Source organism: Nomascus leucogenys, chromosome 5 (genome assembly GCF_006542625.1).
Source record: "Nomascus leucogenys isolate Asia chromosome 5, Asia_NLE_v1, whole genome shotgun sequence".
NCBI lineage: Eukaryota > Metazoa > Chordata > Mammalia > Primates > Hylobatidae > Nomascus > Nomascus leucogenys.
The window spans coordinates 116509443-116526454 of record NC_044385.1 but is presented as its reverse complement, the minus strand read 5'-3'; the positions used below and the strand labels follow the sequence as shown (position 1 = coordinate 116526454).

The 17012-nt window shown below is 38.7% G+C and overlaps 1 long non-coding RNA gene across 1 annotated transcript in view; it reads left to right on the top strand.

The window, feature by feature from the left end:
* Positions 1 to 12794, top strand: part of LOC105739800 — a 79789-nt gene extending 66995 nt beyond the window's left edge. The window contains exon 3 of the long non-coding RNA XR_001115781.1: positions 12612 to 12794. This is a non-coding gene — a long non-coding RNA (uncharacterized LOC105739800). The remainder of the gene's footprint in view (positions 1 to 12611) is intronic.
* Positions 12795 to 17012: the final 4218 nt, after the last annotated feature.

The window sequence follows — 17012 nt, the reverse complement described above, 5'->3', positions numbered from 1 at the left end:
AAGGTTATTTTTGTTAAAATATCTTAAAAGTGCTCATCAAAACTTTTCACGGGATTGATAAAGTTGGAAAATGTCAGTGTATTTTCCCGTTAGTAATTTCAAAAACAAATTACTTGTAAGACCAGTCTAAGTCTGAAAATCTAGTCGTCTGTTTTATTAAAATATCAACGATAGGATATGGTATCTAAAATGTGTCTTTTGCAATTCCTTTGTCTGTTTTGATTTCTGTTGGCTCACTTGCACGAGGAACTGAGGGTGTTCAGAGATAAGGGTTCATTCCTCCTTGATTCGGTTGAGCTTGTCATCCCAGAAGGGCCCTAAGAGAAACACAAGCTTTATTGTGGAAGATCATAGACTTGGGTAATACAAATAGGTACAAGAATATGTTTGAAGGCATGAAGGGCACTAATCCAGTAACCCAATTGAATCACATGGAAAATTGATCTTATATTTTCTGAAATGAATGGAAAATCTGATGGTTAAAAGGACACTGGCCCATTTATCTATGAACCATATTCAGGGTTAAATAAGAAACCAAGAGAAGGCTACGTCTGGTAATGCGGTGGTTACAGCAATAGGAGACAGAGGCACTGACTCCTTTTTGGTTCATTTACACTTCTTTTTTTATCTGTTTCTGTCATTTGTTCCCATGGCCCATTTCTCCGAATTGCTCCCATTAGACTGGCCTGTAGGTCCATTTGCCTGGCTTTTCTTCACCAAAGGCTTTCTGGAATATGATCCAAGGTTACCAGGGCCATCTGCATAAAAACATCAACAAATTCTCACATAGATACTTAACAAAAAGACACGGCAAAGTGTCACGTTTTCTCTGAAATAAAGGAAAACAAGAAAAACATTGTTTGGAATTCTTTGAAATCAGACGAAGACAAAGCTACGTTGTTTTTCAGCTTCAGTACAGAGAAACAAAATCTGCCTCTCTTTGGAGGAATTATGAAGAGAAAAGCAAGAATATCATATAGTTTCTCTGTTTCCACAGCTGCAGTTACTTCATTTTCTGTGATTGCTTTTTTTGTTTCCAAGATTTCCCATTTTTGGTAGCAGCTCTGAGGGTTTATTCAGCAAATATTTATTTTGCCCCTACAAGGTATGAGTCACCACTGCCCATGATAAATGATAACTGTGGAAGTCTGGCCACGGAAGCACAGAAACATGAGGGAGTCTAGGTGTAAATAAGGTTTTGAATAGCCATCTCTCATCATCCTGGAGACACAAGAAAGAAAGCTGCTCATTCAGCAAAGAAAAAACAATAAAAGCACAAAAATAAGAGAAAGGACACAAATTTCTTTTTTTCCCACACAATTTGTAGAGTATTGCTAAATGACCGTCTTTGAAAGAAACCACATTTTGACACTATAATTTGATAAAGAAAGAAGAAAAAATTAAAGTTTATTCTTTCTGAGCCTGTGGCCAGCCTTGTAATAGTCAAACGTGATCAATTTGGATAACTTTGCATTGAAAAAAAATGCTGAAAAGTTGATAAAGCCCAGGCTAACAATTTTTGTGATTTGGATATGAAATTGGACATTTATTAAACATATTAATTAGGTAAGCAAGTGGTAAAGGAAATTTTGAAATATCTGAACAAATTGCTCTTGGGTCTCCGAGGTGCACCTATTCTCAGGAAGACACAAGTATTTGAATTCTTTGTTGCTGTAAGGAAACAGTAATAAAAAGAACAATGAAGTTAGCTTGAGGAGAACAGATTTGTACTTTGATATTTTGTTTACAGCCAACTCACTCTTAAATGGATGTTTTAAAGCGTCTGATGTATACCATAGGATAACAATAATAAATACATGAGGCAATCAAGGCAAGGGAAAAAGCAGGGTGGAAAACAACCGAGGTTAAGCCAGAGGAGCAGGAATGTAAAGCGTCATTGTCGTGGGGCATTGCTTGCTTACCAGGAGAGAGCTACGGTTTTGCTCCTGACCTTTCTGGCCACTGTTCTAAATAGGAACCAAGCAGTTACATGTTTCACAGTGTCCACGAACTAAATCCAAAAGAGTCATTCAGAAGAAGTGTGACTATTCCCAGTTCTTAGGCTTGACAGAACTTTCTCCCTCCCATGGGTCCTCATAAAAACATCAGTGCATCATCTGGTGCAGCTCCTGGAGAGGGTCCTCAGCGGCAGCCAGGGGAATCTCAAGGAGAAGCTGCCTCCCAGCATGTCCCATGCAGCCATTCCATAAACAAAGCCACTTCACCCCTGGGTGACCAGGATGGTTCAACTGGAAAGGCTGGTGGCCTCTTGGGCTCCATCCAGCAGTAAAAATCTATTCCTTGGAGTCTGATGATTACATTAGGTCTTTAAAAAGCTCTGCCTGCTAACATTTTTTTTAGCCTAGTAAGGCAGAATATTCTTGAATTAAGACTGAGTAAATGTCCTATGTATTCAGACTTCTTACTCATTGATTTACTGTACGAGACAGAGTCCAAAAAGGAAACAGAATCAACACCAGTAATTTATCCGGGAATATTTAATAGAAAGAATTACTAACTGGTAGCAGGTGAGTAGCCACTCAGAGGATATAAAAGAGAATTCAGGGAATTCCCTTGAATTGTCTGAAAGTCCCAAATGAAGAAAGACACTTGGAGAAGGGGGTTCCTCTCCAGCACTAAGATTCAGACTTCATTGGAGTCTAAATTCATTGTGGCTGGACCTACTGGATGGCAGAGAAGTTGGATCGCTTCAGGCCAAATCTGGTCTATGGCCAGCTGGCTGGGACTGGTGAGCTGGGAAATCTGGGTAGGAACTGGCATTCAGAAAGCTTTCCACTGGGGTCCAAGCAAAACTGGCTGGAGGGCATGTGCCACGTCACCTCTTGGACACACACCTCCAACTGCTACACTCTAGAACAAGAAGAGAGGAAGCAACCAAATCAAGAGAAGTCTTTTTCTCTGGCACTGTCCCTCCTCTGATGTCTTTCACCGACAAAGATTAACGTGATGCTGATTAGCAAAAGATAAGTCTTTTAGGGTTCCATCTCCAATGTTCCAAAGCAGGGCAATGAAGGGTGAATTTGGAGCACAGGGGCAATAAATGGGTAACTGGCATACCTACTGTGAACTCTCAAAATCTGAGACTGGTCTCAGTAAATTTAAGAAGTTTATTTTGCCAAAGTTAAGGACGTATGCCCATGACCAGCCTCAGGAGATCCTGACGACACATGCTCAAGGTGGTCAGATCACAGCTTAGTTTCATACATTTTAGGGAGACATGAGACATCAATCAACTTGTATAAAATGAACATTGGCTCTGTTCAGAAAGGCTGCGACAACTGAAAGCAAAGGTAGGACAACTTGAAGTGCGGAGGGGCTTCCAGGTCATAGGTAGATAAGAGACAAATAGTTGCATTCTCAGTTTCTGATTAGCCTCTCCAAAGGAGGCAATCAAATATGCATTTACCTCAGTGAGCAGAGGGGTGACTTTGAATAGAATGGGAGGCAGGTTTGCCCTAAGCAGTTCCCAGCTAGACTTTTCCCTTCAGCTTGTGATTTTAGGGCCCTAAGACGTATTTTCCTTTCACACTACTTTTCCCCAAATCATTAAATTCCAAGATATGTAATGCACATTTATGAATGCTCATTACACATTTTATGCTACAATAAATAAAGTGATGCATTTTATAGTTTTCAAGGAGTTGCAATAAGAAACAGTGGCAATGGAGTCTAAGGCATCTGTAGTTTTTCTAATAGCTCATAGGCAGCTGACAATGAATGTTTGTCAAATAAGCATGCTGTATTGCTATATTGACTTTCTGATATTCATGCATAGAAGCTTGTGATTCAGACCATTACAACATCATTCAGTAAGCCAGTAATTGTCAGAAAAAGGATACCATATTTTGAGTGAATGCTAATTCATTTATTTGGTCAGTCAACAAATATTTGACGAATACCTACTGTATGTTAGGTATTGGGGATATAGAGCAAGGCAAACATTTAAAACCCTCAAAGACTTTAAAGTGATAAATGTCTTGAGGAAGACGCGTAAGTGCTACAACAGCAAATAATGGGGAGACTTCATCTACTTAGGAAGGTTGGGAAGAATTTATAATTGCAAGAGGTGCAATTGAGGTTGAACTGAAAGAGGGAGTTAGTTGCCTAATGGCAGAGTGTAGTGGGAAAAGGTCTTCCAGGACTGGGGAATATCATATGCAAAGATCCTTTGATGAGAAAAATCATATATTCAAGGAAATGAAATAAGGTCTGTGTGGCTGAAGCATGGGGATAATGGAAAGGGATCATTGAGGCACATGAATTCTCCAGCAGATTTCATTTGCACCATTGATTCTCCTGGGTCTCCAGTTTACCTGTCTACACTGCAGATTTGGACTTGCTAGCCTTCATAATCACGGAAGCCAACTCCTTATAACAAATCTCTTTCTCTCTATATATGCAAATCCTATTGGTTCAGTTTCTCCGGAGAACCCTGACTATTACAGACATTAATAGGTAGGAAAACACCTTAAATCCTTCTTCAGGATTTCATTCCATCTCACTGGTTTATCACTGAGGGTAATTTCCCCCTCCTGGAAACATTTAGCAATATCTCAAGATGTTTTTGGTTGTCATCACTTGGGGATAATGTTCCTGGCATCTAGAGGGTAGAGATTAGGCTAAGCCTCCTAAAATAAAAAAAGATAGTCCTCTCCCCACCTCCATAAAGAATTATTCCATAGTTGAGAAACCCGGCTCCATCTGAATGGATAGCCACTGAACTGTTTTATGCAGGACTCCGGGTGGAGAGTTAGGGTGGGTTGGGGGAGGGAGGACAGTGAGAGTGATCTTTTGCATTTCAAAAGTATCTTGCTCTGGAGAAAGCTAATAGTAGATACAGGCTGACATCAAAGGGGTCATAAAGAAATTACTGTCACTATTAGCCATATGAAGCCTAAAGTAAAATTTGTTTACTATCTTATATAGTAGTATTAAATTTTTTTTTTATCATGACTATAAAAACTGCACCCATCCCTCGGGAGGATGGAGAAAGTCAGTGACATTATTCATTCAAATGGCTTAACATAGGGGAAAAAATTAAAACATGGATAATATTCGTCGTTTAGTTATCTCATTCCGATGACATGTGTTACAGATTGTCATGAAATTAAGGAATCTATTTTCTATCAACTCAACTTTCAGACCTGTAAACATTTTCAGGTAAGAAAGCAATGCAACAAATTCCCCTAAATTTCCATATGGTTAAAAGCTATTGAAGCCTGGCTCTACAGGAAGTCATAAATATTCTAGTGGAAAGGTAATGAAAACTAAATCCTGAGAGTTTTAATTGGAAGCCATAGGACCCTTAGCTGAGATCTGAGGGGAAAGAATTTTGACTGCTCTAGGAAGTATTTGGTATTGCGGTGATAGATCTGAAAATGAGGAAAAAATACATTCAGGCAGCATAGGATGTCACAGGCTGGCCACTGTCAAGTATTTTTTTCAACAGTTATTAGCCCATTCAAATGACCTTACCTCTAACTCAGGAAGGGTAATATTTTAATCCTCTGGGCATCTTTTTGTCTAATCTTTTTCTTTGTAGCCACCATAAAAACTATAGGCTGCAGATACACTGCTATAAACAGATTTATGTAAGAATTTTAGAAGAGATTTTGTTTTCAACTCTCTTTAAAATGAATCACAAATATTGAAAGTCTTTGTTGCAAAGGCTTTAACTAAATGAGCATTTATTTGGCAAGCTCTTAATTTTCCTTTTAAATTCTGATTGAACCAGGTGTACTGGCTCACCTAAACTGACTTCATTAAGGTGCCAATTTTCACTGTTTTCGAAGAATCAAACACGTGTTTTGAGCCTCAGAGAAAGAGAAACTGCCAGGAAAAAACAAAACAGTGGATTGTGAATGAATGCAAAAAGTGGGTGGAAATAGCTAAAAATAAAACTATTCCCAAAGCAAATATTAAAATACTTCTGTCTTGGTGCAAAAAGAAAAAAATAAGAATCTCCATGCTGGCTGGGCAGTAAAAATAACCACAAAACTTCCCATAAGTAGACAAATCCTAAAGTATTATGATCCAAGAGATTTCATTCATTCTCATCTTGGTGAAAATGTATACATCATTCTTTGTTGTGTCGAACCTTCTAGACACTTTCATTAATGTATATCTTCAAGCTTTTTTCCCCTTATTACTTGCTTAAAGCAAGCAAGCAAACAAACTTCAGTATTAGAAAGGAAAACTTGTGAAAACTCGAATCATGTGTTACCAATCAGCAGTGTGTATTAAATAGATTCTGAATAGTTGCTATTATCGTAAAGACTAAATAAGGTTTGGGACTTAGAATTGTATGTGTTAAGTGGTTGAATATTCTACCCGGAGAGCTTCTATGTATGCTTTTGCAAGCCTGGTTTCCTCTTCTGTACTTGAGTTAGCTCCAACTCTACATTTTATTCCCAAAGTTTGCACAAATTCACCTTTCACTCACAATCTTAATAAAAGGAATTGCATTTCTTTGGAAATGGAAACGATCTAGAAAGTGAGTAAAAGGAGGTATTGATAACACACAGCTGTGAGATGATGTCTGCAATTTTTAGCGACTAGAGTGCAAAGTACAAGAAGTATAATTTATTAAAACACCAATCGTTTCACCTCTTACTACATTATATTTTAAATCAAAGAAAGTAAAGATTTTTAAAAGAGGGAACATGAATCCAGGTGTTTACACTGTAGTCACTGAAATCAATCTATGCCACTAGAGGAAACTTTATATGTTAGAGCATTTTCCTCCATGCTTTGTAATTTTTTTTATACTTATTCTCTCTTTGCCTGATGGTTGGCAGACAAAATATTTGCAAACATTTGTATGACTTCTTCTTATGTGTTCCAGAGGGGAAAAGGCCTTTTGTTGTAGGTAGTAAAAATCAAGCGAAACAGATAGGGTCATGATTTGCCAAAGGTCAAAGGTCATGACAAGTGAGTGACTCAAGAAGCCTTGAGGTCAAAGGTGCAGCTGGAATCCCATAACCTCCACTCCACTTTTTACATGACAAAGGAAAGCTGTGCTTCCCTAACTTCTGCGAAGGAATCTAGCTACATGTTCACATTTTTCCTTGAAAAATTATTTGCAAATGATTCTGCCCATGATTATTTTCTCCCTTGAAACCAAGTGGCATGAAATAGGCTTTTGTATAAATTGAATGTCTCCTTAGCCTTTTATTAGTATTCTATATCGGGAACCTAGAAGAGGAAGAACTAACAGAGATTAATATGTGTTTTTTAAATGGAAAATAAGCACATTTTTTAGATCAACACAGAGTAAAGAAGTACATTTATCCTCTTTGTTATTTTCTTTTTCAATCTCTTGTGTATTTACTGACTGTACCTAAAAATGTTTTTCTTGCGAAAGTAACTAAGAGTGATAGTGATCTCTTACGCTTTCCATTTGGAACGTATTCTTCTTGTAAATCCTTAATACAGCTCCAAAAATAAGGTTTTGTAACAAGAACCATTCTGGTGTTAATTTTTTTTTTTGTTTCTGATTTAAAGCAATTAAAACTTTAATGATACCACGAGGGCCACTGTTTAGGTTTGAATGTCTGTGGCAGATCTCAGGATATCTTAGTAGCTGCCTATATCTCTACCATGTGAACTGGAGGAAAAATGCAGAACCTTGCTTTTCAACTCCATTGGTTTCTAACCTCTCATGAGCACTTAATTCCTCATAGAGAAGGAAATAGTCACGCTGTAGAATCCTGTGGCCCATGAAGGGTAATTGGATAACATCTTTTGAAAGATTTACAAGGCTGCCAAGGATTTTGCCAGCTTTAAACCTGATTGATTCAGTGTGAAAAGATCTGAACAATTCTGACCTAAAAGTTTAAAGACAGACCTTTCCTGTGAACGTATAATTTAGAGCCTGTAATAAAATTGTATTGGAAAACACCACATTGAAGAACACAGCCATAAATTGCATTATGTTAAAGGACCCTTTCCCCTTAAATCCTCTGAAAGAAGCCTAATTGTTCACCAGATACTTTAATAATGAAGTGTTTTTGTTTTTGCTCTCCTAACCCCTAAATAAGTCCCTAAAGAAAGACAAACTTGCCAACTACTTTGCCTCTCTAACCAAAAAGTTTGACTTCTTGGTTATATGTAGAGATAGAATTTATGTACCTTTTTTTCTCATTAGGTACAATAAAGGAAAGCAAAATTTCATTTATCTTTAACAAACAAAGAGTAGACCAAACAGACTTGTCTGATATTTTAATTTTTCAAAGTGCTAATTCTCATCTCATATTAATTTCCATCTTGACAAAATATACACACTCATGATTAGTGGAATATTTTATGGGTAAGCTCAAATGCTTCTGATGACTCAGACAAATTAATGATTAAACATCTTCCAGCTAATTACTCCAGGCCATTAATTATTTATCCAAGTCCATCAGTCTATCATCTATATTAGCTTCTCTTTTCTGCTGCCCATTTTAGAAGAGACAGGTTTGGAAAAACTAAAACATAAGAATTTCGAGTAAACAAAATTAAATAGAATACTTACATTTTTTCTTCTTTGTCTCTAGAATCTGGGAAATTGAGACCATGGTATTTAGACAAGAGCCTCTTTATCTTTAAACAATACCCGCTTTGTCACACGCTCACTAACTTTGTGTCTCCTCCTCAAATTTCAGTTTGAAGGATTTAGGGAAAAATGCCATGTGCCCACTTACCTGTGATTTGGGTGCTAGGCCATTTTGCCTTTTGAAATTTCAAATCATACAAACTAGTCTTAGATGTTTAAAATAGGAAGCCTGATACGCGTACTAGGCATATTTACAAGTGACCAAGAATGATTGCTTTTTATAGAGGTTGGTGAGAACTGAAACTTTCCAACAAATTGAAAGCCTACTTCTCTCGCATTATTTAAAAAAAAAAAAAAAAGACAAAACAAAAGCAGAACTGTGACATTAAGAAAAAAAAATTTGCTTAAGAAATATGTAAAGGAGCGAGCCCTCAGCGGTGTAAAGTAGTTGATAGCGTGAAAAGCCACTTGGAAAGGAAAGAGGGGACACAGTGCTGTACTCTCACATTTCTTTCCTGAAGAATTAGGTAGTAAGTTGGCTGAGACTTTCGTCTCCTTCCACATCCTAACTAAAGTGTCAAGAAGGTAATTTAACGGGCCACCTGAAAAACCTCTCCGTCTTGTGAACTAGAACAGCTCCCCCCTTCTGGAAGTCATCGAGGGTCGAACAAATTCCACTGTATCAACTTCCAGCTGGTCATTAGCATTTTCTAGGATGTGTTGTTTATGATTTTGGTCTACAACGGTCTCTAAACTGGCACAGTTCCCAGAAGTTCTTCAGAATGTTGCAGTCGGTTAAGATGAAAATTGTTAACTCCTGGAAAAATACACCAGAGTGAATGAAGAGGCCGATTAGAAATTGGTAATAAAAATATATTTTGACACGTTCACCTCACAAGTATCTTTACAGGAGTCATCCTACAGTTAAAGGCTTGGAACAGTGAGAGAACCTTCCAGGGAGTTCTGATTTTGAGTTCTGGTGCCACCTTGTGGACAGTGGGAGGAAGAGAAGATGCAAAAGAGGCTTGACTGAGTCATTCTGCAGTAGATCAAGAATGTCATCTGATTAATTTCCTTCATACCCTTTGTATCTAAAACAAAACAAAACAAAAAACTCCAAACCAGAAAAAAAAAAAAAAAGACAAAACTTTATCACTTTCCCGAGGAGAAACTCTTTAGGGCTTCCCATCAGTTAAAGGATTAAGAGGATTAAGATCAAAACCCGATTTTGCTGACATTCAGGGCCTCTCGCAATCTGATTCTAGCCGATTTTTGCAGCATTACTGGAAACTACTCTTCTCCATGAATTTCTCATTACAGCCAGACTGGTCTGTTCCTCCCAGATAGTCATTACCTTTGCCCATGTTATCTTCCCATCCAGAATAGACCTTTAGATCCTTTTACAATCTTCCATTTGGAAGGACTTTACAATTGGATTTGATGTCTTCAGTGTTGGTGCCTCTCATAAAACTCCCTCTTAAGAAGTCCTTGAACCTCTTCTTCAACATCTCTGGGGCAGTGCATTCAACCTGATTGAGATGAGTTATGATTTTTTCAGCGATCTCTAGTAGTAAACGCTTTCTTAAGTTGGACGCGTACCTTTTGCTCAAGAGCCGGGTGAGTGCTAGATGTATGAGGACTTCTGTGCACAGACTCTGGACCAAGATGAGTTGGGTTCAAACTTCAGCTTTGTAGCTTTCTAACTGTGTGGCATTGGGCACATAACTTATCTAGGCCTCAGCTGTTTCTTCACCTGTAAAATAAGAATAAAAACAGTGCCTACTATCAATCATATCAGTGTTGTAAGTCATCTTATATGTATGAAAGTACTTACAACAGTGTGTACCATGTAGTTGATACTATGTAAGTGCTGGTTTTATTTATAGCTTTGGGAAGTCATCAAGACGTGGGTGATGATTGCAGTAATGGAAACAGATGAAAAGAGAATATTGAACAACATATCTCAATGTGTACACTTGGAGCATCCAACCTAAAGATGCCACACTAGTTAAAGTTCCATAGGGATACGAGTTTGGGATATGCTGAATGCTATATACAGAGGCATACTGTGTGCACGTATGTACTCTATCTATGCAGATATATGATAATTAGCATAATCGAGGCTCCTAATTCTTGACGTATAACAACCCACCTTTGTCTAACTTGGCATTTCCTAAACTTATGCGACCCGTGAATCCTTTTCAAAGTAACATCTTAACATCTCATTACATATGTATGTTGTAGAAGAAGAATCCTCAACTCAAAACATTTAGGGACAAAGCAAATAATGTAAATGAGGGAAGAAGGCCAGGTAAAATACAGTATGGAGTAGTGTGAATCATGGAAGTCTAGAGGATGCATGCTTCGCCTAAATGCATTTCACTTTGGCTTGTGAAAAAACACTGTGCAGGCCAAGGAAAACATATCTGAAATCTGAATCTGGGCCGTGTCCAGCAAATTTGTGATTCCTGTAGAGTGAGAAAAGGGAAGTAACTGCATAATCTGGAGAAGAACCAATTTTTAGAGATAAAGAGAAGCCAGAAAAAGAGACTGTGAAGGAAAAGTAGGAGATGTAGCCGGGAAAGAGCAGCATCCTGGAAACAGAAAGAGGCAAAACAGAGGGGTCTCTGGGTCTCGAGAGGTCATGTTGGTTTCCTATTGCTGCTGTTCCGAATTACCACACATTTAGTGGCTTAAAGCAACACAAATTTATTATCTTATAGTTCTACAGGCCAGAAGTTTGATGTGGGTCTGACTGGGCTAAAATCAAGGTGTGGTCAGGGCTGCGTTACTTCTGGAGGTTCTAAGACAGGGGTCCTCAACCCCCAGGGCCATGGACTGGTACTGCACAGCAGCAGGTAAGTGGCGGGCAGGTGAGAAGTTTCATCTGTACTGAAGGCTGCTCCCCCGTCGCTCCACTGGCATTACCGCCTGAGCTACACCTCCTGTCACATCAGAGCAGCATTAGATTTTCATAAGAGCCCAAACCCTATTGTGAACTGTGTATGTGAGGATCTAGGTTGCACACTCCTTATGAGAATCTAATGTCTGATGATCTGTCACTGTCTTCCATCACCCCCAGATGGGACCATCTAGTTGCAGGAAAACAAACTCAGGGCTCCGACTGATTATACTTTATGGTAAGCTGTATAATCATTTCATTATATATTACAACATAATAATAATGGAAATAAAGTGCACAATAAATGTAATGCGCTTGAACCATCTTGAAACCATCCACCCTCCACAGTCCATGGAAAAATTGTTTTCCACAAAACTGGTCCCTGGTGCCAAAAGGCTGGAGACCACTGTTCTAGGAGAAAATCCACTTCCTTACTTTCCTAGCCTCTAGAGGCTGCTTGTAGTCTTTGGTTTATGGCTCCTTCCCCCAGCCAGAAGTGTGGAGTCCTTCTCATATCACACCATCTGACCTCCTCTCCTGCATCCCTCTCCTGATTCCCGCCCCCCAAAGAAATCATGTTCATTTTATTAACTCTAAGCCAAATAAATTAACAAGGCTTTCTAGACACATATTAGGTATTATCACAGTAATATGTTATTGACACAATTAGTAATGTCTCAAAATGTATTGAACTTACTGAAATATTGTTATGGTTATTTTAATTGTTATTAGTGCTATTAATCATATGCATTATAGTTTGATAGCTTTTTGAACTTATAAGAGGCAAGGTATAATATGGGAACAAATTATAATTGTGTAGTAATTAATTTTAGGTGTTGAAGAAAATATTCAAGAAGTTCTTGAGCATATCACTGAGGATGTGTGCAGGCCTCTAATGGCAAAATATTTTGTTTTTATATATGCTTATGATATCTGGTTAAATTATTGCCTTATTAGTAGGAATTTAAAAAAAAACTGATACCAGCTTGAACTCAAGCTGTTATTTTTTCAAATTAACACATAAATATAGGCTAATAAAATACATTTGAAATAATAATTGCCAGTTTTCTCTCTGAGAAAGAAAATTGGAAAATTCTTAGTTTTTATATATATATATATATATATATATATAGAATTTTTTTTTTTTTACAGATTTTACTTTATAGTAATTTATCTTAGTCCAGGTGCAGTGCCTCACACCTGTAATCCCAGCACTTTGGAAGGCTGAGCTGGGAGGATTGCTTGAGGCTGGCAGTTCGAGACTTCTTCCATTTTAAGGGACCTTGTGATTACAGCTGGTCCACCTGGATCCAAGATACTCTCCCTATTTTAAGGTCAGTCAGTTAACAACATTAATTCCATTTTCAACCTTAATTCTCCTTTGTCATGTAACACAACATATTCACAAGTTCAGGGGATTAGAACATGAACATCTCTGGGGGACCATTATCCTGCCTGTGACAGAGGGTAAATAGAATACTGAAGAAAGGCCAGGAATCTCTGAGAACTGGAACTAGGGCTTTCTCATCCTCTTCTCCCCTCACCTAAACGATCCATCCTCTTACCTTCTACTAATGGGATAGAAAGTTGGGAAAGGAGAAGAGAATTGAACCCCATTTGACAAGAAATTATGCACATAATTCATGATGTGTGGCACTAAATAAGGATGGGATGTCTTTTGGTAGGAAGGAAATAGTTCAGGAAAGGAGCTCTATGATGTCTGTGCAAATTAGAATAAAGATGCCCCCCGAGGAAGATGAACAAGAAGAGGGAGCCTCTTCCAGGAAGATAAATGCTGAAAAAGCTACCCTTTCTCCATCTGGGGATGGATGATACCAAAATGATGCCCCCTTCCAGGCTGATATGGTTTGGCTATGTCCCCACCCAAATCTCATCTTGAATTCCCACATATTGTGGGAGACACCCAGTGGGAGGTAATTGAATCATGGGGGCAGGTCTTTCTGTGCTATTCTCATGATAGTGAAGAAGTCTCATGAGATCTGATGGTTTTATAAGGCGGAGTTTCCCTGCGCAAGCTCTCTCTTTGCCTGCTGCCATCCATGTGAGATGTGACTTGCTCCTCCTTGCCTTCTGCCATGATTGTGAGGCTTCCCCAGCCATGTGGAACTATGAGTCAATTAAACCTCCTTTTCTTCCCAGTCTCGGGTATGTCTTTATCAGCAGCATGAAAACAGACTAATACACAGGCCAATGCAGTCCTCTGAAGGTCTGCAGAAATGGACAAGTGGCACACCCACGCAGCCCTTGGCTGGGTTCCATTGCATGGGGCACAGCCTTCACAACTGTAGAGGCAGGCAGGAGACAGCCCAGGTTCTGGGCTCCCCTGACCCTCCTACCCCTCCAACTAGTTCTTTCCTATCAAAAGATGTACTACCATTATTTTCATGCTCAGAGACACACTTTTTCCATAGTCTTCCCCAAATTTCCAGGATTTTCTCAGAGCATTTTGTACTGAGCTCTAGAATAGCCCATAGCACATGTTACTTTGGTTTCTTATATAATTATCTTTCTTCTTGGCAGTGAATTCCCAGAGAGCAAAGGAAATTTAATTTTTTTAACCTCAGTAGAGTGTTTGTATTTATATCATTGAATTTACCACTGATGGGGTATATGAAACAATTTTACTTGATATGAAGATAAATTTTAAAAAGTTGCTAGCTAAGTATTTAAGTGTTTATCAGAATATGTATGTGGCATCTTGATATTCATAATGTGGTTCTGAGACTCATCTGAGAACTTGTGAGAAACCCAGACTGATGGCATCAGAATCATTTTAGCTTTAACCCAGGTGACTTGAGCTCACATCAAAGTATGATAAGCGGCCACGGGGGCTCACGCCTGTAATCCCAGCACTTTGGGAGAAGGAGGCAGGTGAATCACCACCTGAGGTCAAGAGTTCGAGACCAGCCTGGCCAATATGGCGAAAACCCGTCTCTACTAAAAATACAAAAAATTAGCCAGGCATGGTGTCAGGCGCCTGTAATCCCAGCTACTTGGGAGGTTGAGGCAGGAGAATTGTTTGCACCCAGGAGGCGGAGGTTGCTGTGAGCCAACATCATATCATTGCACTCCAGCCCAGGCAACAAGAGCCAAACACTGCCTTAAAAAAAAGAAAAAAAAGGAAAAAAAAAAAGTATGAGAAGCACTGAGAGCACCAAACCCATCATCTAGCAGGTGATACTGTGTAGAATGGACCGCATTTAAAAAAGATCCGTTGATTGAAGTTTCATTTAAAGGAAAATAACATGTAGGTATTGCTTCAATATGATAAGCTGTGAAGGAACTAAACAAATGACTGATGTGTGGGAAACAGTGAACTAATGCATGAAGGTGGCCGTAAATGTGTGTGGAATTTGTTGAGTATTTAATTTTCTGTAACTTTTGACAACATATTGATCTACTAACCTAATAGGTACCTAATTCTTTCTTTCTTTCTTTCCACCTACACCCAGATTTTTTCTTTTTCCTGCTTAACTCACTCACTTCCAGGCTTTGCCTTATACATTTCTTCACTCAGTCATCAAGCAACAGATAGTTATTGAGCCCTTGTCTATGCCCCATCTTAGGTATCCATAAATGAGTCAAAATCTGTGCTTCATCAATATAACATTGCGTTACCATACATATGGTCTCAGAAATCCCTTTAAGCACTTAAAGTAATTCCTTTATTACTGACAACTTAACTAAGAACAAACTCAACTCTTCTCAGGATTGAGTTAATCACACAGAGCAAGGAGCACAGGTGCATGTTACAACAGTTACATTGTAACGTGAAGTCCATCAGATTACATAAGGAAGTTCTAGCTGCTCATGCAAAATCAGCTGAGCCATGTTGGCAATCGGATTCCACCCAGATGCCACAGGTTTCAGGAATGGAGTCTGCCATTTATGCATTCTAACTTGACGTGCCAGTCATCAACAGACTTGAGCACTCTCAGGCAAATAACAGCAAGAGGTTAGAAAGCAGAGAAAGAACCCTAGGCTCAGAATTGATAATTGCTAACTGCTTTGGGGCTACCACTTCGGGCAATACAGTTTTATTCTTGAGATCCTGGGCATAAATTGTTCAACCCTGTTATACTTAGCCTAGCCCTCACTAAACCAGTAATCTGAGAAGCAAAATGCCCCACCTATAATTCTTCTCAAATTGTCAAAATACCCATACTTTATGTACAAAATGGAAGATGCTTGTTATGATTCTATGTTGCCTGTTTATGGATAAATCTTTTAAGATGTAACATTAGGAACACTGTTAGATTGTGTTATGCTGGTTTGACACTTCCAAATGACTGATTCAAGTGATTCATGTGTGGTTTGGTGTGTGGTTTTAAGATAGAGAGGGAAAGAGCATTTGTGCCCATAGAATATGATTCATTTTTAAAAAACCCTTATTATTTGAAAATTTAGGGAGATTGGCAATCAATACTCTTTTCGAGAAAAGATTTCAAGTAATGAAATTTACAGGAAAAAATCCTCTTTTCTGAATAAGCAATCGTGGTGTTAATCCTAATTAATCCCTAATCTTTATATTTACATTGTTCTTAAAGCTTGGTGTTTTCTACCAAAACCATCTGTGTATCTCTGTCAATCTTCACGTGTTCTTTCTGTATACATTCATGCATGCACACACACATAGAGATTTCATTATTTATTCATAAAATAGTTGAAAATCACTGCTTTGGCCCTTTTTAACTGTATATAAATCTCTCAGTTCTCTAGCGCTTGGAAAGGATTTATTTTATTTTATTTTTATTTTATTTATTTTGAGATAGAGTCTCACTCTGTCGCCCAGGCTGGAGTGCAGTGGTGCAATCCTGGCTCACTGCAACCTTACTCTCCAAGGCTCAAGCTGTCCTCCCACCTCAGCTTCCCTCATAGCTGGGACCACAGGCATGCCACCACACCCAGCTAATTTTTGTGTTTTTTTTGTAGTGATGGGGTTTCATCATGTTGCCCACGGTGGTCTGGAACTCCTGGGTTCAAGCGACTGGCCCTGCGTTGTCCTCCCAAAGTTCTATGATTATAGGCGTGAGTCACCCTCCCTCGCCAGGAAGTATGACAAACAGAATGAGCCTGCAACCAGAGTCTTTGATTCAAACCCTTGCTCACCATGCACTGACTGTTTGAGCCTCAGTATCTTTATGTGGAACATGAGGTCTGTAACAGAACTTAACAAACAGTAGATTATTATTAATGAGATTAAATGCAATGAGGAACGTCAGTGGTACCCTCTCTGTAGAGGAACTTAAGGAGTTGAGCCTCCAAGCTTATTTCTTGATATGCCGATAAAAGACGTAGTCTAGTTTATGGCGGGTGCTGCTTAAATTCCAGCCCTCTCTCTTTCAGTCAACAGGCTTGGACTCAAAATAAGCCCCATTCAGGCTGATTTGCCTGCCTGTATCAGTCACAAACTGCACCTCTTGCAAAAATAGCTTTCCCTCCAATGTGCACTGGCCTTGAAGAAGACTGAGAAATAGGGAAACAAAGATCCTTTAAAATCAAGTTACTGAAAGGTCACTGAAATAATATACA